This window comes from Silene latifolia, chromosome X (assembly GCF_048544455.1).
Source record: "Silene latifolia isolate original U9 population chromosome X, ASM4854445v1, whole genome shotgun sequence".
Taxonomy (NCBI): domain Eukaryota; kingdom Viridiplantae; phylum Streptophyta; class Magnoliopsida; order Caryophyllales; family Caryophyllaceae; genus Silene; species Silene latifolia.
Window position 1 is genome coordinate 26,074,523 of NC_133537.1, and position 5,405 is coordinate 26,079,927.

Genomic DNA, 5,405 nt, shown 5'->3' on the forward strand with positions numbered 1-5,405 from the left:
GAGACCGGATTATCGGCGCCGTGACCAATGCTCTCTTCAACCTATTAAAAGCTTCAAGGCAAGAATCATCAAACACAAAGGGGGAATCCTTAAGGAGTAATGAGGTTAGGGGCTTTGCTATTTTTGAAAAATCCTTGATAAAACGCCGATAAAACCCGGCATGGCCTAGAAAACTTCTCACTCCCTTAACATTGGAAGGGGGTGACAAGTTTTCTATGACCGCAACTTTGGCCCCATCGACCTCAATACCCCTCCTTGAAACGATGTGACCGAGGACAACCCCTTCCTCAACCATGAAATGGCACTTTTCCCAATTAAGGACGAGGTTATGCTCCTCACACCGTTTCAACACACAAGCCAAGTTCTCGAGACCAAGCTCAAACGAGTCTCCATGGACACTAAAGTCGTCCATGAAGACTTCCATGCTTTTTTCAAGGAAATCGGAAAATATTGCCATCATGCACCTTTGAAAGGTGCCGGGCGCATTACAAAGCCCGAATGGCATCCTACGGTAGGCATAGACCCCTATTGGACAAGTGAAGGTCGTCTTCTCTTGGTCATCCGGGTGGATGGGAATTTGGAAAAACCCGGAATAACCGTCTAAGAAGCAATAATATGCATGGCCCGCGAGCCTTTCTAGCATTTGGTCAATGAAGGGAATTGGGAAGTGGTCTTTGAGGGTGGCGGCATTGAGCTTGCGGTAGTCAATACACATTCGCCACCCGGTCACGGGTCTAGTGGGTAGGGTGGTGCCATCCTCTTGTTCAACCATTTGTATCCCCCCCTTTTTGGGTACCACGTGGACCGGACTAACCCATTTGCTATCGGTAATTTGGTATATAATACCGGCCTCTAGGAGTTTCAACACTTCATTTTTCACCACCTCGGCCATCTTTGGGTTAATCCTCCTAAGACCGTCAACCTTGGGTTGACTCCCCTCTTCCAAAACTATTCTATGCATGCACAAACTCGGACTTAAACCTTTGATGTCATCAATGCTATACCCAAGTGCTCCTCTATGAGTTTTCAAGATTTCCAAAAGCTTCTTTTCTTGGGACTCACTTAGGTTAGCATTAACGATCACCGGATAGGCCTCTCCCTCATCAAGGAAAGCATATTTGAGTGAGGGAGGCAAGGGTTTGAGTTGTACCTTTGGAGGGAGAAAGCCCTCCACTTTCTTTAATAGTTCCTCATCAACTTCGTGATCCTCTTTCATTGCCTCATCATGCAAAGAGATTTGAAAAACCTCTTCCATCTCCGCCTCTTCACGGGCTACTTCGTGCACTACTTCATCAATTACCTCGATTGTGCTCAATCTTTCTACACTTGGACCTTTCATCAAATTTGGCAAGTTAAATTCGATTTTGTTGCCCTCAATTTGGAAGGTTAGCCGCCCATTCTTCACATCAATGAGTACTCCTCCGGTAGCCAAAAATGGCCTACCTAGGATGATGGGAGTGTGGCTATCCTCCGGAATATCAAGGACAACAAAATCGGTGGGAATCAAAAACTTTCCAACCTTGACGGGCACGTCCTCAAGCACCCCCATAGGGCGTTTGACGGACCTATCCGCTAATTGGAGAGTCATGGTAGTGGGAGCCAAGTTTTGAATGCCAATCCTTTTTGCAACCTTCAAAGGAATAACACTAATACTTGCTCCCAAGTCACAAAGAGCTCTTGAGATAGGAACACCGCCAACTACACAAGGAATGGAAAAGCTTCCCGGGTCACCAAGTTTAGTGGGCAACTTGTTAAGGATATGAGCACTACATGCTTCTTCCATAGCCACTATTTCTTGGTCACCCAAGACTCTTTTCCTTGTCAAAATGTCTTTTAAAAATTTTGAGTAGGTTGGCATGTTCATTATCACCTCTGTAAAGGGTAGGGTAACCTCAAGTTTCTCAAGCATATCACAAAATTTGGCATACTTGAGGTTTTCCCTACTCTTTATGGCTCTTGAAGGGTAAGGAATTTTAGAAACAAGTTGGGAATTGGAAGATACCTTTGGAGGAGCCGAACTTTTTGTTACCTTTTTAGAATGTTGCAAAGGTATTTCTTCAATAGCTTCCTCCTCATAAGGGAGGTCTTCCACATATCCATCAACATCCTTGTCCACTTGAATTCCTCTTCTAGTCAAATCTTCACAAGCTTTCTTTCCTTTCTTGTCTTCATTAGCTTTACCCGAAGCCTCAATGGGTGAGCTTTCCTCTTCATCATCCATTTCTACCTCATTCCCCTTGGGATCTTCATCAACTTCCAACTCAAGGTCTTTGTAAGGGTCCTCAAGCTTTAAACCACTCCTTAGCACTACCGCATGAGCATGGTGGCTATTTGAGGCATCTTTGGAGCTTTGTCCTTGAGCCAACAAACCACCGGGCGGCCTTTGAGGGTTAGCCATAGCATGAGAAGCCATCCTAGATTCCATTTCCCTCATGTCCTTAAGAAATGTAGCTCTCAAGTTTGCTTGTTCTTGTTGAGTAGCTTTTGCAAAATTAGCTATCTCTTGGCTATGTTGAAGTTGCATGTTCTTAATCATCTTCAAAAGCTCCACTTGAGAGAGCTCACCTTGGGGTTCTTGATGAGGTTGGTTGGCTATGGGTAAAGGGAACCCATAGTCATATCTAGCATTGGGACCTTGGTTGTTGTTTTGCTCCACTTGGAAGTTATCTCTCGGACCATAGTTGTTGAAGTTTGATCCTTGACCTTGTTCGTGAGACCCTTGAACATACCCTTGCCCAAATCCTTGATTTGCTTGATTTACTTGATTCCCTTGGTAAAACCCTTGGTTGCTTTGGTTTCCACCAAACTCTTGGTGCCCTTGTTGTTGGTTGCCATAGTTTTGGGGTAGATTGTTGCTTGACCATTGGTTTTGATGTCCAAAATTATTTCTTGGGTTTGGGAGAATTCCCCTTGGTTGAGCAAAACCGGGTGGATTGGTTTGGGTTTGTGGTTGGAGATGTTGGGGGTTTTGAACATTGGTGCTTTTGTAACTAAAGTTGGGGTGGTTCCTTAACCCGGGGTGGTAGAAATTGGTATTTGGATTGTAGGTGTTTGGGTTGTTGTAAGGAGGCCTTGGTGGTCTAGGATTGTTGTTGTAGCTTTGAAAAGCGTTCACCTCTTGAGCATTTTCTTCATAGGCACCATTGTAATTGTTGCCACACAAGTCATGTGTATGACCACTTCCTCCACAAAGTTCACAACTCGCGACTTGAGCAACTTCTTCCATGGGCGGCCCATATGAGGTCGCGGCTTGGTTCACTTGATTCTTTGAAAACTTCTCAAATTGCTTTGTGAGCAAGTCGAGCTTGGCATTTGTCTCGGAGTTGGAGGCATTTTCCTTAGGAAATTTCCCGTTCCTTCGTAGCATGTTCCCTCTAGAACCATAGTTTGCCTCCGAGTCTACCATTTTCTTGATCAATGCCGTGCCCTCTTCATCACTCAAGTGGTCAAAACCTCCCCCTGCGGAGGCATTTACCATCTCCTTAGTTCTTGGTAGTAAAGTTTGGAAGAATGTTTGAGTAATGTACCATTCCGGTATTCCATGATGGGGGCAACTTGCTATCAAATCTTGATAACGGTCCCAAGCCTCACCTAAGGACTCCCCATCCTCTTGTTGGAACGTATGGATCTCGTTGCGGAGCATCGCGGTCTTTGAGGAAGGGTAGTACTTGGCCATAAATGCTTGGGCTAAGTCATCCCAAGTAGTGAAAGTATCCGGTGGGTGGATGTTCAACCACCGGTCCGCTTTGCCCGTCAATGAAAACGGAAACAACATCATTCTCAAGGTGTCTTCGGACACCCCATTCTTCTTCATCATTGAAACTTTCCTCTTAAACTTCCGGAGATGAGCATGGGCATCCTCCTCAATATGACCTCCAAACAAGTCCTTCTCAACTAACCCGACTTGGGCGGGATGCATTTCAAAGTTGTTTGGGGCCAAGGTGCCAAAATTGATGGGATTACATGAATCATTATGGTTAGGCCGGTTGTGATCTCTAAGAGCCATTTGTGGTGGGTGGTTTGGTTCTTGATGTGGTGGTGTTTGAGGTGGACTATTGTAATTAAGGAAGTTATGAAAGGGGTTCTCTACTAAAGTCTCAATTGTGGTATTTGGTTGAATCGTAGTTGTTGTATCAAAATTTTGTGGGATGTGTGAGTTTGGTTGATCAATGTTTGCTTGTGTGGAATTATTCCTTACTCTTTCAAGAGTCCTAGTCCTCAAGGTTCTAAAAAGCCTTTCGGGGTCGGAGTTGAATAGAAGAGCTTGGTGATTCCTTCTAGGCATACACTTAACAAATCGTAAGTCTCCTAGTGTTTTTACACACTAGGGAAAGGCAAAAATCACACACACTCTACAAACAACAATCAACTACTAAAACAAACTAACAATTGAGACAAGATTAAAGCAAAGACTCTAAATAAAACTAAGCATAACCTAACGCCATCCCCGGCAACGGCGCCATTTGATAATAGGAAATTTGTCGTCTACTTCCTACACCAAAACTATTTGTAAAACCCGAAAAAGCGTAGTATTTAGTCGGGGTCGAACTCAAGGACGGCGGGGGTTGCTACAAAGTTCGATTAAGAGTCAAGTTTAATCAAAATTAAAAGAAGGGGTTTTGGTTTTAATCACTAGAGCAAAGGACAAACAAGTTGATGATAATGAATACGGTTAATTAAAAGCTAGGGCTTTCGGGGTTATCAATATGGTTTAGGGGCAAACATGAAGATCAAAAAGGGTCAATGGTGAGAGATTAACCTAAGATGTAGAACCAATGTCTTGGCTATCTTAAAGGTGGCTACTAATTCTCATTTAGTATCACACCTCTCCTAAACAAACATCAAGACCCCCACAAACTTTCATTCAAGGGAGAATTAAGCAATAATGAAAGAAAGGCAAAAGCTTTCACTTGAGCAAATCAACAAACACCTTGAATGCATGAATAGGAAGGATAAGCAATTCACCAAAGACCAAAATATTCAAAGAATCATGCCCATAAATTCCATAAAGACTCCCCCTAAACCCTAGAAGGAATCTACTCACTCATGTTAAGGGAAATTATGCTAAATAGAGAAGAAAAGCAAACAACACAAGGAGGAGACATGATGAATGTTATAGCAATATCAAAAGACAAGGAAAATGTAAACAAATGATAAACAAGTAAAATAAAGGAGAGGAATTATACCAACAAAAGGAAAGATGAATGCTTGATTGATTAATAAGAAGGAAAACCCTTCAAAATCCCCAATACAAACTTCAACAAACAAGTGTAAACAATTGACTATTACTAGAACTAACTAATTCTTGCTAAATATTAATAATAATTATTGAAAGATTAGAACTTGATTAAGGAGGTATTACAATAAATATGGAATGTTTCTCAGATCTAGGGTTGTGTGCAAAC

At 42.8% G+C, this 5,405-nt stretch overlaps 1 non-coding gene across 1 annotated transcript; it reads left to right on the plus strand.

Moving 5' to 3' along the window:
• The first annotated feature begins 3,536 nt into the window (after positions 1-3,536).
• LOC141624827 (small nucleolar RNA R71) lies at positions 3,537-3,643 on the plus strand. The gene has a single exon (XR_012534630.1). It is a non-coding gene; the product is annotated as a small nucleolar RNA R71 (small nucleolar RNA).
• The last annotated feature ends 1,762 nt before the right edge of the window (positions 3,644-5,405 follow it).